The 16,274-nt window shown below is 46.5% G+C and overlaps 1 long non-coding RNA gene across 1 annotated transcript in view; it reads right to left on the bottom strand.

Annotated features, from left to right (window-relative positions):
* The window catches only part of LOC121544443, a 92,201-nt gene that overhangs the window by 36,148 nt on the left and 39,779 nt on the right, over window positions 1-16,274 (bottom strand). The window lies entirely within an intron of this gene.

Raw genomic sequence — 16,274 nt, 5'->3', positions numbered from 1 at the left:
TATGCAATTTAACACATCATTTAAGACAAGTATAGCTGCTGAAACTATGCTATGTCCAGGTCTAAAACCATAATGGTGCACATTAAGAATAGAATTTGAAGTAAAAAAAGTTATTAGCTGAAAGTTAGCCAGGGATTCTAATATTCTGGCAAGACAAGATAGTTTAGAAATTGGACGATAGTTATCTAGGTCAGAAGGATCCCGCCTTTATGAAGGGGGAGGACATGTGCCGCATTTTAGATCTTAGGGATACCACCAGAAACAATTGTCAAGTGAAAAATATGGTAAATTATTCTGCAATGAGGGAGGCAGAAAGCTGAATTAAGAAGGGATCAAGCGATTCAGACCCTGTGGATTTTTGTACATACATTTTTTGCAAGGCACTTAATACATCATACACTTAAAATGGTTGAAATTAAACTAAAGTGTGTGTCTGGGAGTGCATCATTCTAGGCAATCGAGGTGAATAAAGGACTCCCTCTAGTGGAATTATGAACTATAATTAGGAATTAGGGTTAGAAAGCATCACTAAGGGACAGATGCTCCTGGCAGGCCAAGTTAATCAGGAAAGTTTAACACACGCCTCCTCTCCAATCCAAGCGGCTATTCTTGGTGCACCTAGAACCTAACTCTTCAATATAGCCTAAATATTGATAATTTAACTTTTAAAATGCATTATCTTTTATATGTGGCATTAACACAACCAGTCACAATGTTTTAATCTGATTAGACTACTTCAAAAGTCTCCTGTAGGCCTGCGCACATTCATCCAAAATATAAGTTGAACATCCATAAAATGGCTTGACATTAACCAGATTTCCATCCAACCTTTTTATGAGATAAAAGTAGCCTACATGTCGGATCAAAAAATGTCACATCATGAGAAAGCATGCAATTTATAAAGCTCCAGATGAAATAAGTTATGATGAACTTCACAGGGTTGGTGAAAGTGTACATTGATGAGATTGATGCTCCTTTCAATACATTTCAAGGGTCTTATTCTGGTGAATGATGGTCAATGCTTGGCTGCCATTTGACAAATAGAAAGAATCTATTTTGTCCATAATAATCTCATTATGTAGTGGGCTATACCTGCACTGTATCTGCAAACTGTTGGTTAAAGTGGCACGTGCCAATACCAGAGTGGGCACATTCGCTATAGCCTACCTATATACATCATTTCTTGTGACAATACCGTCAGTAGGCCTAGAGTTGAAAATGCGATGGAAACCCATTTAATTGTATTTTTCCTTTGGTATATGGGAATTAAACCTCAAAAGTTATTTTTATGTGTACTACATATTCACACTCAGATTTTAATCTGCAACAAGTCTATTTGATGGAAACACAACTCTGATGGGAAAATGTGCCAGGGTTTCCCTTAGCTGGTAGGCCTAATTGTCGGCTTTTGGCCTCCTTCTGTATGTCTATACAGTGGGGAAAAAAAGTATTTAGTCAGCCACCAATTGTGCAAGTTCTCCCACTTAAAAAGTTGAGAGAGGCCTGTAATTTTAATCATAGGTACACGTCAACTATGACAGACAAATTGAGAAAAACATTTCCAGAAAATCACATTGCAGGATTTTTAATGAATTTATTTGCAAATTATGGTGGAAAATAAGTATTTGGTCAATAACAAAAGTTTCTCAATACTTTGTTATATACCCTTTGTTGGCAATGACACAGGTCAAACGTTTTCTGTAAGTCTTCACAAGGTTTTCACACACTGTTGCTGGTATTTTGGCCCATTCCTCCATGCAGATCTCCTCTAGAGCAGTGATGTTTTGGGGCTGTCGCTGGGCAACACGGACTTTCAACTCCCTCCAAAGATTTTCTATGGGGTTGAGATCTGGAGACTGGCTAGGCCACTCCAGGACCTTGAAATGCTTCTTACGAAGCCACTCCTTCGTTGCCCGTGCGGTGTGTTTGGGATCATTGTCATGCTGAAAGACCCAGCCACATTTCATCTTCAATGCCCTTGCTGATGGAAGGAGGTTTTCACTCAAAATCTCACGATACATGGCCCCATTCATTCTTTCCTTTACACGGATCAGTCGTCCTGGTCCCTTTGCAGAAAAACAGCCCCGAAGCATGATGTTTCCACACCCATGCTTCACAGTAGGTATGGTGTTCTTTGGATGCAACTCAGCATTTCATTGTCCTCCAAACACGACGAGTTGAGTTTTTACCAAAAAGTTATATTTTGGTTTCATCTGACCATATGACATTCTCCCAATCCTCTTCTGGATCATCCAAATGCACTCTAGCAAACTTCAGACGGGCCTGGACATGTACTGGCTTAAGCAGGGGGACAGGATTTGAGTCCCTGGCGGCGTAGTGTGTTACTGATGGTAGGCTTTGTTACTTTGGTCCCAGCTCTCTGCAGGTCATTCACTAGGTCCCCCCGTGTGGTTCTGGGATTTATGCTCACCGTTCTTGTGATCATTTTGACCCCACAGGGTGAGATCTTGCGTGGAGCCCCAGATCGAGGGAGATTATCAGTGGTCTTGTATGTCTTCCATTTCCTAATAATTGCTCCCACAGTTGATTTCTTCAAACCAAGCTGCTTACCTATTGCAGATTCAGTCTTCCCAGCCTGGTGCAGGTCTACAATTTTGTTTCTGGTGTCCTTTGACAGCTCTTTGGTCTTGGCCATAGTGGAGTTTGGAGTGTGACTGTTTGAGGTTGTGGACAGGTGTCTTATATACTGATAACAAGTTCAAACAGGTGCCATTAATACAGGTAACGAGTGGAGGACAGAGGAGCATCTTAAAGAAGAAGTTACAGGTCTGTGAGAGCCAGAAATCTTGCTTGTTTGTAGGTGACCAAATACTTATTTTCCACCATAATTTGCAAATAAATTCATTAAAAATCCTACAATGTGATTTTCTGGAGAAAAAAAATCTCAATTTGTCTGTCATTGTTGACGTGTACCTATGATGAAAATTACAGGCCTCTCTCATCTTTTTAAGTGGGAGAACTTGCACAATTGGTGGCTGACTAAATACTTTTTTTCCCCACTGTATCTGTATAGCAGACACACTAATCATCTGACATAAAGAAATGCATGTTGGTGTTGTAGCATGCTGGCAGCATACAGTATCTCTATCTCTCGCTCACCTCTCTGGGGCTAGGCCTAAGCTTCTCTTATTTTATATAGGCTATTTTATTATATGAATATCATACAGTGGACACCTAAGCCTATTGGCCTATGCATGCAATACCCTGATGCATTTGTGCTCAAATCCGGACAACTGAACCATGAGGTGGAATATACTGTATATATATATATATTTTAAATAGGCTATAAGGTTTTGCATATGCTACACATCAAAATCTAAGGAATAGTGTTTTTGTCAATTGTTATTATGTTTTTAAGGACACGTAAATGTGGCCAGGTCGGATCTGAATGGATGTCTGGTAAATTTCTCAAATGTCCGGCAAATTAAAGTCTTCACAGTCGTGTTGTCCAGCGCCAAATTTTCCGAAAGCAATCTCTGAAATGCGAATATTGTTTTTATGAAGATTTTTGAATATTCGCATGGAAATCTGACTCCAATTGGATGGAAACCTAGCTATAGACACCCGTGCGCTAGTCCAGTGACACTTTTTGATTATGCCTGCACATTCTGGTTCACCAGCATCTAAAGAATAGCCTAAAGCTACAGACCAACCAAACAAGCTTGAAATAATTGTACTTAAACTCCCCCCTCATTCTCATCTGGAGGTTGGGCATTTTTTGGTCTGTATCTCTGTAATGTGTTTGTATCTATGTAGCCTAATTGTATGTAGGCCTATTTATGTAAAAAATGGGAACCACAATGGAAATAAGTCCCTGACTTTATTGTGCAATCCCGGTCACTTTTAAATATCTTTGTGTGCATATACACTGCTCAAAAAAATAAAGGGAACACTAAAATAACACATCCTAGATCTGAATGAATGAAATAATCTTATTAAATACTTTTTTCTTTACATAGTTGAATGTGCTGACAACAAAATCACACAAAAATGATCAATGGAAATCAAATGTATCAACCCATTGTCACGGTTTCGGCCGAGGTTGCTCCTCCTCCTGGTTCGGACAGGCTTCGGCGGTCGTCGTCCCCGGAGTACTAGCTGCCACCGATCTATGTTTCATGTTTGTTTGGTTTTGTCTTGATGTTGTACACCTGTGTCTTGTTAGTCCTCGTTAGTGCCCTATTTAGTTCTCGTTGGTTGTGTTTGTCTTTGTGTGTGATTGCTCTTCTGTTTTCGTGTTGGAGCTACGTACTTACCTCTAGTGTTTTGGAGAGGTTTTTCGCACATGTTAGTGCGCCGTTTGTTTTTGAAGCCTGTGTGCGCCGTGATTTCGCCTTCGGGCTTATTGTGCTTATTTTCTATGTGAATATTGCACTAAAGTATTTTGGACTGAGCTTCTGCGTCCTGCGCTTGATTCATGCACCACACCCACCTTCAACACCCCATGACAGAATCACACACCAGAATGGAATCAGCAGGATCTGCAGTTACGCCTGAGTCGCTCGAGGAGCATGTCCGCGGCCAAGATGACCAGATACGACAACTGGGGACCGCTCTACAGGACGTCATCAACACCCTGCACCGATGGGAGGCCAGCGGGGTACCCACACCTCCACCTACCCTGCCAACCCCATCGGCCGGTCCACCAGTCCCAGGTCCGGAACCCAGGGGGATTCGGCTCTCGCTCCCGAGGGCGTATGACGGAACAGCTGCCGGGTGTCAGGGGTTCCTCCTGCAGGTGGAGCTCTACCTGGCCACTGTACACCCGGTGCCCTCGGGACATGAGAGCGTTTCCGCCCTCATCTCCTGTCTCACGGGCAAGGTGTTGGAGTGGGCTAACGCCGAGTGGAGGAAGATGGACGCCAACACCATCTCCTACGCCGAGTTCTCCCGTCGCTTCAAGGCCGTGTTCGACCATCCACCTGAGGGCAAAGCGGCAGGGGAGCGTCTAGTCCACCTGAGACAGGGGAGGAGGAGCGCACAGGCGTTTGCTCTAGAGTTCCGGACTCTAGCGGCGGACGCAGGGTGGAATGAACGGGCCCTCATCGACCATTTTCGATGTAGCCTACGGGAGGACGTTCAACGTGAGTTGGCCTGCAGGGATACCCATCTCACCATCGACCAGTTGGTCGATATGTCCATCCGTCTGGACACCCTGCTGGCCACCCATGGACGTCCCGAGGGGGGTCCGTCCATTCCGCCCTCCGGCACCTCCGAGCCGAGCCCTATGGAGCTCGGGGGTGCCGGCGCTAGAGAAAGGAGGAGGAGGAGCCCGAGGGGGCCTGTCTCCTGCACCAAGTGCGGTCGTGGAGGGCACACTGCGGCCAGGTGCTCGGGAGGGTTCTCCGGGGGAGAAGACAACAGGCCACGCACTGGGGGGGCCTCCCAGGTGAGTAGACGTCCCACTTACCCAGAGCTTTCTGTTGCGCACTTTTGTATACCTGTTTGTTTTCCACAGGTTGCACCTCATTCCAGCATAAGGCGCAAGTAGATTCAGGCGCAGCTGGGAATTTTGTTGATCAGAAGTTTTGTTTAGATTTAGGGATCCCTCTCCTACCTGTTGACAAACATTTTCCCGTTCATGCCTTAGATAGCCTCCCGTTGGGGTCGGGGTTGATTAGGGCGATCACAGCGCCACTTAGGATGTGTGCGCAGGGGGGTCATGAAGAGACTATACAGCTGTATCTGATCGACTCTCCTGCGTACCCAGTGGTGCTTGGAATTCCCTGGTTAAGCACCCATAACCCTGCTATTTCGTGGCAACAGAGGGCTCTCGATGGGTGGTCTGCTCAGTGCGAGGGGCGATGTCTGGGTGTTTCCGTGGGGGCGACTTCGGTGGAAAGTCCAAACCAAGTGCCCGCACTGCACATTCCGACTGAATATGGGGATTTAGCTCTCATGTTTAGTAAAACTAGGGCGACGCAGTTGCCTCATCATAGACAGGGGGATTGTGCGATTGATCTCCAGGCAGGAGCAGCGCTCCCACGGAGCCATGTGTATCCTTTGTCTCAAGAGGAGAGAAAAGCTATGGAGACTTACATAGCCGAATCTTTGAGACAGGGATACATTCGGCCCTCCCTTCTCCCGTCTCCTCAAGCTTCTTTTTTGTGAAGAAGAAAGATGGAGGGTTGCGCCCGTGCATTGATTACCGTGGTCTCAATCAGATTACTGTGAAATACAGTTATCCACTCCCTCTGATTGCGACCATGACGGAGTCATTGCATGGAGCGCGGTTTTTCACAAAATTGGATCTCAGGAGCGCGTATAACTTGGTGCGCATTAGGGAGGGCGACGAATGGAAGACAGCGTTTAATACCACGTCAGGTCATTTCGAGTATCTCGTCATGCCATATGTGTTGATGAATGCTCCATCAGTCTTCCAATCCTTCGTAGATGACATTTTCCGGGATATGCAGGGACAAGGGGTGGTCGTGTACATTGATGATATTCTGGTGTACTCGTCTACCCGAGCCGAGCATGTAACCCTGGTGCGTCGTGTATTGAGGAGGCTGTTGGAGCACGACCTATATGTCAAGGCAGAGAAATGTCTGTTTTTCCAGGAGTCGGTCTCCTTTTTGGGTTACCGGTTGTCCGCGTCAGGGGTGAGAATGGAGGTGGATCGTGTGTCCGCTGTGCGTAATTGGCAAACCCCAACCACTGTAAAAGAGGTGCAGCAGTTCTTGGGCTTTGTGAATTACTACCGGAGGTTTATCCGGGGTTTTGGACAGGTGGCAGCTCCCATCACGTCCCTTCTGAAGGGGGGTCCGGTGCGCCTGCAGTGGTCAGCTGATGCGGACAGGGCCTTTGGGAGACTGAAGGACCTGTTTACGTCGGCTCCGGTGCTGGCGCATCCGGATCCCGCATTACCCTTTCAGGTTGAGGTGGATGCGTCTGAGGCAGGTATAGGGGCCGTTCTCTCTCAACGGTCCGGCACGCCACCTAAACTCCGCCCCTGTGCTTTTTACTCAAAAAAGCTCAGCCCGGCGGAGCGTAACTATGACGTTGGGGACAGGGAGCTGTTAGCTGTAGTTCAAGCCCTTAAGGTGTGGAGGCATTGGCTTGAGGGGGCTCAACACCCTTTCCTCATTTTGACTGACCATCGGAACCTGGAGTACATCCGGGCAGCGAGGAGACTGAACCCTCGCCAGGCTCGATGGAGTATGTTTCTCACCAGGTTCGTATTTAAAATCACGTACATCCCTGGGTCCCAGAATGGTAAGGCAGATGCACTGTCCCGGCGGTATGACACTGGAGGAGAGGTCCGTTGAGCCTACTCCCATACTACCGGAGTCTTGCCTTGTGGCACCAGTGGTGTGGGAGGTCGATGCCGAGATCGAGCGAGCGTGCGCACCGACCCCAGCCCTCCACAGTGTCCTGAGGGTCGGAGGTACGTTCCGCTCGAGATTCGGGATCGACTCATTTACTGGGCTCACACGTCACCCTCCTCTGGACATCCGGGTATTGGCCGGACAGTGCATTGCCTTAGCACTAAATACTGGTGGCCCACTTTGGCTAGGGATGTGAGGGTTTATGTCTCCTCCTGCTCGGTGTGCGCCCAGTGTAAGGCGCCCCGACATCTGCCCAGGGGTAAGTTACAACCCCTGCCCGTTCCACAACGACCATGGTCCCACCTCTCGGTGGATTTTGTGACAGACCTTCCCCTCTCTCAGGGGAATACCACCATCCTGGTCGTTGTGGACCGGTTCTCTAAGGCCTGTCGTCTTCTCCCTATGTCGGGTCTTCCTACTGCCCTACAGACCGCTGAGGCCCTATTTACCCACGTCTTCCGGCATTACGGGGTACCCGAGGATATAGTGTCTGATCGAGGCCCCCAGTTTACCTCCCGTGTTTGGAGAGCGTTCATGGAGCGTTTGGGGGTCTCGGTTAGCCTTACCTCAGGGTACCACCCAGAGAGTAACGGGCAGGTAGAACGTGTCAACCAGGATGTGGGTAGGTTTCTGAGGTCGTATTGCCAGGGCCGGCCTGAGGAGTGGGCACGGTACATTCCCTGGGCCGAGATGGCCCAGAACTCTCTCCGCCACTCCTCTACCAACCTAACCCCCTTCCAATGTGTGTTAGGTTACCAGCCGGTTCTGGCACCTTGGCAGCAGAGCCAGATCGAGGCCCCTGCGGTGGATGATTGGATGAGGCGCTCGGAAGAGACGTGGAACGCTGCCCACGTCCACCTGCAGCGGGCCGTCCTTCGTCACAAGGCGAGCGCCGATCTCCACCGCAGTGAGGGGCCGGTGTACACACCCGGAGATTGAGTCTGGCTCTCTACCAGAAACCCACCCCTCCGCCTGCCCTGCCGGAAGCTGGGTCGGCGGTTTGTGGGGCCCTTTAAAGTCCTGAGAAGATTGAACGAGGTGTGTTATAGGTTACATCTACCTGTTGAGTATAAGAATATTAACCCCTCGTTCCATGTGTCTCTTCTCAGGCCGGTGGTAGCTGGTCCACTCCAGGACAATGAGATAGGAGAGACTCCTCCGCCCCCACTGGACATCGAGGGGCTCCGAGCGTACACCGTTCGGTCCATCTTGGACTCTAGACGCCGGATGGGGGTCTCCAGTATCTCGTGGAGTGGGAGGGGTACGGCCCGGAGGAGCGGTGCTGGGTGCCGCGGAGGGACATCCTAGACCCATCTCTCCTGTCGGAGTTCCACGGGACCATCCCGCGCGCCCCTGCTCCGCGTCCTCCTGGTCGTCCCCGAGGCCGGGGTCGGCACACGGCTTGAGCCGCGCGTCAAGGGGGGGTACTGTCACGGTTTCGGCCGAGGCTGCTCCTCCTCCTGGTTCGGGCAGGCTTCGCGGTCGTCGTCCCGGAGTACTAGCTGCCACCGATCTATGTTTCATGTTCGTTTGGTTTTGTCTTGATGTTGTACACCTGTGTCTTGTTAGTCCTCGTTAGTGTCCTATTTAGTTCTCGTTGGTTGTGTTTGTCTTTGTGTGTGATTGCTCTTCTGTTTTCGTGTTGGAGCTACGTACTTCCCTCCAGTGTTTTGGAGAGGTTTTTCGCACATGTTAGTGCGCCGTTTGTTTGACGCCTGTGTGCGCCGTGATTTCGCCTTCGGGCTTATTGTGCTTATTTTCTACGTGAATATTGCACTAAAGTATTTTGGACTGAGCTTCTGCGTCCTGCGCTTGATTCATGCACCACACCCACCTTCAGCACCCCATGACACCCATGGAGGTCTGGATTTGGAGTCACACTCAAAATTAAAGTGGAAAACCACACTACAGGCTGATCCAACTTTGATGTAATGTCCTTAAAACAAGTCAAAATGAGGCTCAGTAGTGTGTGTGGCCTCCACGTGCCTGTATGACCTCCCTACAACGCCTGGGCATGCTCCTGATGAGGTGGCGGATGGTCTCCTGAGGGATCTCCTCCCAGACCTGGACTAAAGCATCCGCCAACTCCTGGACAGTCTGTGGTGCAACGTGGCGTTGGTGGATGGAGTGAGACATGATGTCCCAGATGTGCTCAATTGGATTCAGGTCTGGGGAACGGGCGGGCCAGTCCATAGCATCAATGCCTTCCTCTTGCAGGAACTGCTGACACACTCCAGCCACATGAGGTCTAGCATTGTCTTGCATTAGGAGGAACCCAGGGCCAACCGCACCAGCATATGGTCTCACAAGGGGTCTGAGGATCTCATCTCGGTACCTAATGGCAGTCAGGCTACCTCTGGCGAGCACATGGAGGGCTGTGCGGCACCCCAAAGAAATGCCACCCCACACCATGACTGACCCACCGCCAAACCGGTCATGCTGGAGGATGTTGCAGGCAGCAGATCTCCACGCCGTCTCCAGACTCTGTCACGTCTGTCACATGTGCTCAGTGTGAACCTGCTTTCATCTGTAAAGAGCACAGGGCGCCAGTGGCGAATTTGCCAATCTTGGTGTTCTCTGGCAAATGCCAAACGTCCTGCACAGTGTTGGGCTGTAAGCACAACCCCCACCTGTGGACGTCGGGCCCTCATACCACCCTCATGGAGTCTGTTTCTGACCGTTTGAGCAGACACATGCACATTTGTGGCCTGCTGGAGGTCATTTTGCAGGGCTCTGGCAGTGCTCCTCCTGCTCCTCCTTGCACAAAGGCGGAGGTAGCGGTCCTGCTGCTGGGTTGTTGCCCTCCTACGGCCTCCTCCACGTCTCCTGATGTACTGGCCTGTCTCCTGGTAGCGCCTCCATGCTCTGGACACTACGCTGACAGACACAGCAAACCTTCTTGCCACAGCTCGCATTGATGTGCCATCCTGGATGCGCTGCACTACCTGAGCCACTTGTGTGGGTTGTAGAATCCGTCTCATGCTACCGCTAGAGTGCCAGGAAGCATAGGAACTGAGAAGTGGTCTGTGGTCACCACCTGCAGAACCACTCCTTTATTGGGGGTGTCTTGCTAATTGCCTATAATTTCCACCTGTTGTCTATTTCATTTGCACAACAGCATGTGAAATTTATTGTGAATCAGTTTTGCTTCCTAAGTGGACAGTTTGATTTCACAGAAGTGTGATTGACTTGGAGTTACATTGTGTTGTTTAAGTGTTCCCTTTATTTTTTTGAGCAGTGTATATGTATATATTGTTTTATTGATAAAAATCAATTCTAACTGTGCAGTGGCCATTTGATGAATGGAAAGAGACATCTGTTACAAAACACCCAAAAGTTTAATGAGATTGGGAGATTGTCAAGCCAAGCCTTAGATACCGGGTAAGGCAGGGGGTAGGGATGTCCCCAACTAAAAAAAATATTGGTAGACCGAGAGTCATCTCTTCTTTCAACCAATCAAATTTTCAAACCTGTATTTTTCCATATATAAAAACACCCTATGTGTTTTAATGAAATCAATTACAGTACCATTCAAAAGTTTGGACATACCTACTCATTCAAGTTGTTTTTTTTTTCAACTATTTTCTACATTGTAGAATAATAGTGAAGACACCAAAACTATGAAATAACACATATGAAATCATGTATTAACCAAAAAAGTGTTAAACAAATCAAAATATATTTTGTATTTGATATTCTTCAAAGTAGCCACCCTTTGCCTTGATGACAGGTTTGCACACTCTTGGCATTCTCTCAACCAGCTTCATGAGGAATGCTTTTCCAACAGTCTTGAAGGAGTTCACACATATGCTGAGCATTTGTTGGCTGCTTTTCCTTCACTCTGCGGTCCAACTCATCCCAAACCATCTCAATTGGGTTGAGGTCGGGTCATTGTGGAGACCAGGTCATCTGATGCAGCACTCCATCACTCTCCATCTTGGTCAAATAGCCCTTACACAGCCTGGATGTGTGTTTTGGTTCATTGTCCTGTTGAAAAACAAATGATAGTCCCACTAAGCGCAAAACAGATGGGATGGTGTATCGCTGCGGAATGCTTTGGTAGCCATGCTGGTTACGTGTGCCTTGAATTCTAAATAAATCACAGAGAGTGTCACCAGCGAAGCACCCCCACACCTCCTCTTTCATGCTTCATGGTGGGAACCACACATGCGGCGATTATCCGTTCACCTACTCTGCGTCTCACAAAGACATGGCTGTTGGAACCAAAAATCTCAAATTTGGACTCATCAGACCAAAGGATTTCCACCTGTCTACATTTATATTACACTTTAGTCACAGAAACACTAAGTAACACTGACACTTCCTAAACCATGCACCAAAGTGGCTTAGTTAGCTACATAGAGTGCACCTGTAGACACCTCAACAGGGTACAGCACGGTATATCTGCCCTGAGGAAGTCCATGTTCCTCACCAAAAAAACCTAGAGCACCCCTAGAGCTTTTACATTTTACATTTTAGTCATTTAGCAGACGCTGTTATCCAGAGCGACTTACAGTTAGTGAGTGCATACATTATTTTAATGTTTTTTTTTTTTCTCATACTGGCTTGCTGTGGGAATCGAACCCACAACCCTGGTATTGCAAACGCCATGCTCTACCAACTGAAATACATCCCTGCAGGCCATTCCCTCCCCTACCCTGGGCCAATTGTGCGCCGCCGCATGGGTCTCCCGGTCGCGGTTGGCTACGACAGAGCCTGGATTCGAAACAGGATCTCTAGTGGCACAGCTAGACACTCGGGAGTCAATTGCACGTCTTTCTTGGCCCAATCAAGTCTCTTCTTCTTATTGGTGTCCTTTAGTAGTGGTTTCTTTGCAGCACTTCAACCATAAAGGCCTGATTCACGCATTCTCCTCTGAACAGTTGATGTTGAGATGTGTCTGTTACTTGAACTCTGTGAAGCATTTATTTAGGCTGCAATCTGAGGTGCAGTTAACTCTAATGAACTTATCCTCTGCAGCAGAGGTAACTCTGGGTCTTCCATTCCTGTGGCGGTCCTCATGAGAGCCAGTTTCCTCATAGCGCTTGATAGTTTTTGTGACTGCACTTGAAGAAACTTTAAAAGTTCTTGAAATTTTCCGTATTGACGGACCTTCATGTCTTAAAGTAATGATGGACTGTCGTTTCTCTTTGCTTATTTGAGCTGTTCTTGCCATAATATGGACTTGGACTATTACCAAATAGAGCTATCTTCTGTACACCACCCCTACCTTGTCAAAACACAACTGATTGGCTCAAACGCATTAAGAAGGAAAAAATTCCACTAATTAATTTTTAACAAGGCACACCTGTTAATTGAAATGCATTCTGGGTGACTACCTCATGAAGCTGGTTGAGAGAATGCCAAGAGTGTGCAAAGCTGTCATCAAGGCAAAGGGTGGCTACTTTGAAGAATATCAAATATATTTTTGTTTAACAGTTTTTGGTTACTACATGATTCCATATGTGTTATTTCATAGTTTTGATGTCTTCATTATTATTCTACAATGTAGCAAATAGTAAAAATAAAGAAAAACCCTGGAATGAGTAGGTGTGTCCAAACTTTTGACTGGTACTTTACGTACAGTATATGCACTGAGCTTGTCTGATACTTTAAGTACACTGTTTGAGGAAATAATTAAGGCACACAAATGACTAAAGACGGAGACAAACAGCAATTGATTTGGGCCTGGCTCGGACTTGCCACAATGTGTTAAAAAAAAAGACCGGTAGTGCCTGTGTGACTGGTACACGTTGTCTCTCTCTCCTCCCTGCTGCAGCGACCAGGGACCATACATAGCACAGCAACAGTGTTTATCGAACTGTCCGTGGTGCTGAAGCTGCAACATATTTAAATACATTTATTACTTGAAAAGTTTTGTTACCGAAATTTAGGAAAAACAGTCTCTATTCCCTCAACATTTGCTCTCTTTATGTGACAAATGTATGCATAGCATGCACGTGAATGACGTAAATGTGACCAGTAGGGCCTGACCTATACCATTTCATAATCACATCAATGAATTGGTTATAACAAACTCCAACACCACAAAACATGTGGCAGCATAATGGATGCAGAGGACGTGACAAATAAACTTGAAAAGTGGGAATGTTTACTGGTTGCTCAGGAGGGAAAGGGGAAGTCCGATGTGTGGATGACATTTGACTTAGTTGTGGAAGCTTATAATACAGCCTTATTCTCAAATTACTGAAATTGTATTTTTTCCTCATCAATCTACACAATATCCCATAATGATAAAGCAAAAACATGTTTCTATAAATTTTTGCTAATTTATTAAAAATAAAAAACAGAAATATCACATTTACATAAGTATTCAGACCATTTACTCAGTACTTTGTTGAAGCACCTTTGGCAGCGATTACAGTGTTGAGTCTTCTTGGGTATGACGCTACAAGCTTGGCACACCTGTATTTGGGGGTATTCTCCATTCTTCTCTGCAGATCCTCTCAAGCTCTGTCAGGTTGGATGGGGAGCGTTGCTGCACAGCTATTTTTAGGTCTCTCCAGAGATGTTCGATCGGGTTCAAGTCCGGGCTCTGGCTGGCCCACTCAAGGGCATTCAGAGACTTGTTCTGAAGCCACTCCTGAGTTATCTTGGCTGTGTGCTAAGGTTCATTGTCCTGTTGGAAGGTGAACCTTTGCCCCAGTCTGAGATCCTGAGCACTCTGGAGCAGGTTTTCATCAAGGATCTCTTTGTACTTTGCTCCATTAATCTTTACCTCGATCCTGACTAGTCTCAGTCCCTGCCGCTGAAAAACATCCCCACAGCATGATGCTGTCACTACCATGCTTCACCGTAGGGATGGTGCCAGGTTTCCTCCAGACGTGACGCTTGGCATTCAGGCCAAAGAGTTCAATCTTGGTTTCATCAGACCAGAGAATCTTGTTTCTCATGGTCTGAAAGTCATTTAGGTGCCTTTTGGCAAACTCCAATCGGGCTGTCATGTGCCTTTTACTGAGGAGTGGCTTCCATCTGGTCACTCTACCATAAAGGCCTGATTGGTGGAGTGCTGCAGAGATGGTTTTCCTTCTGGAAGGTTCCCTCACCTCCACAGAGGAACTCTAGAGCTCTCTCAGAGTGACCATCAAGACCTTTCTTCCCCGATTGTTCAGTCTGGCTGGGCGGCCAGCTCTAGGAAGGGTCTTGGCGGTTCCAAACTTCTTCCATTTAAGAATGATGGAGGCCACTGTTTTCTTGGGGACCTTCAATGCAGCAGGTACCCTTCCCCAGATCTGTGCCTCGACACAATCCTGTCTCGGAGCCTCTATGGACAATTAGATAGACCTGATGGCTTGGTTTTGGTTCTGACATGCACTGTCAACTGTACGACCTTATATGTGACTGACCAGCTCGATTCGGTCTTATGTAGCAACATTTGAAATTGTGTTTTTTACAGTGGATAAAAGAAGAGACTCAGAGTTACAAAATGGTATATCATACAATACAGTTGATGAACAACGGGAAAGTAATTTGAGAAAATGGCCCTTGAATGTTTTGGTACCTACTGAAGAGCCCTCTTTGTCTACACCCATTCAGCATCATTCATACCCTCTTAAGCTTTAGCCCCATCCATTTCTTTAAGGATTCACATGTGAGGCTATGTACTAAACAACCAAAGATTTCAAGACTAAATGCTGGCTTATACTACGGGTGTGTTCGTAAATGTAATCTGGAGTGCCAGAGTGTGCTCTGTGCATTCGTAAACTCAGAGCGGTGTCTGATTTTCCACTCGTAAATTCAGAGCGTTTCGCTAGCCAAAAAGTAGGGTTGATCAGAGCGCTCTGACCTAACAACAGCAGTCAAGCACCCCAGCTAACTGGCTGACGTTGGCTAGCTTGCTAGCTGCTTCCAGACACAAATGAGAGAACAGCTCACTCTGACCACTTTACTCTCCCTAGCAGAGCTGGTAATTTGAAATGAAAACGACCTTCTGACAAAATTAGAAACGTGTCATATCTGAAAATGTAGCTAGCTAGACTCTCTTACCCGTATACATGGATGGACGCTTCTCCCTCTCTGTCATGGACGCCATGTAATCCGGAGCCTTCTGTGTGTTCACTTTTCAACTCTGTCTGCATATTTGCAATCAAACGCCAGAATTTTCTCCATCTCCTTAGCTATCATACTCTAATTTCACTGATTTCAAAACTTCCTCCAGAAAGTGGAGAGCAACACTTATGCAGTTCTACCACGTGATATCTTTCAAAAAAGCCGTGATAGAAAGGATTACCTACACATACTGACCAGCTCATATTATAGACAGAAGCGAGCTACATGGCAGACCAATCCGAACTCATCTCTCAGCATGTACAGCCCACTCATTATCTCAGCCAATCATGTCTAGCGGGAAGGTTGATGTCTTTTTCCATGGCTAAACCAACTTGGCTCATAATTTAACAATTGTATTCGTATTTACAGATGGCATACAAGTTTGTTATTAAGGGACATGAAAGTTCACATGTTCCAGAAGGCATTTCTGCCCAAAAAACGCATTTTGATAAAAAAAAAAAGTTTATGTTAAAAAAACAAACAGTTGCATTAATTCATTAATGCAATTACAGACATGTTGCAGTTTATTTATTGTTTAGGTTAATTATTCAAGGCTCCCTTTGTTATTTCATTTTAAAACAACAAAAATGCTTGATGGCATTTCAAAGCATGAATGACTCCTATGCTGTGTGATGACATGAACAAATTAATGATTTATTTATTGACACAGTAGCCTATAGGCTATATTGAAATATAGGCCTAAGTTATGGTATTAAGGCGCCTAAAATGGATGCATGCACTCTTAGGCCTACAGCTCGATGGTGGTTATACAAGGCTACTATACTAAGCCTACTAATGATATTACTTATTATTATAATGATAATTATTTAACTAGGCAAGTCAGTTAAGAACAAA

Source organism: Coregonus clupeaformis, chromosome 29 (assembly GCF_020615455.1).
Source record: "Coregonus clupeaformis isolate EN_2021a chromosome 29, ASM2061545v1, whole genome shotgun sequence".
In the NCBI taxonomy this organism is placed as follows: Eukaryota; Metazoa; Chordata; class Actinopteri; order Salmoniformes; family Salmonidae; genus Coregonus; species Coregonus clupeaformis.
This window is presented reverse-complemented; position numbering and strand designations above follow the sequence as displayed.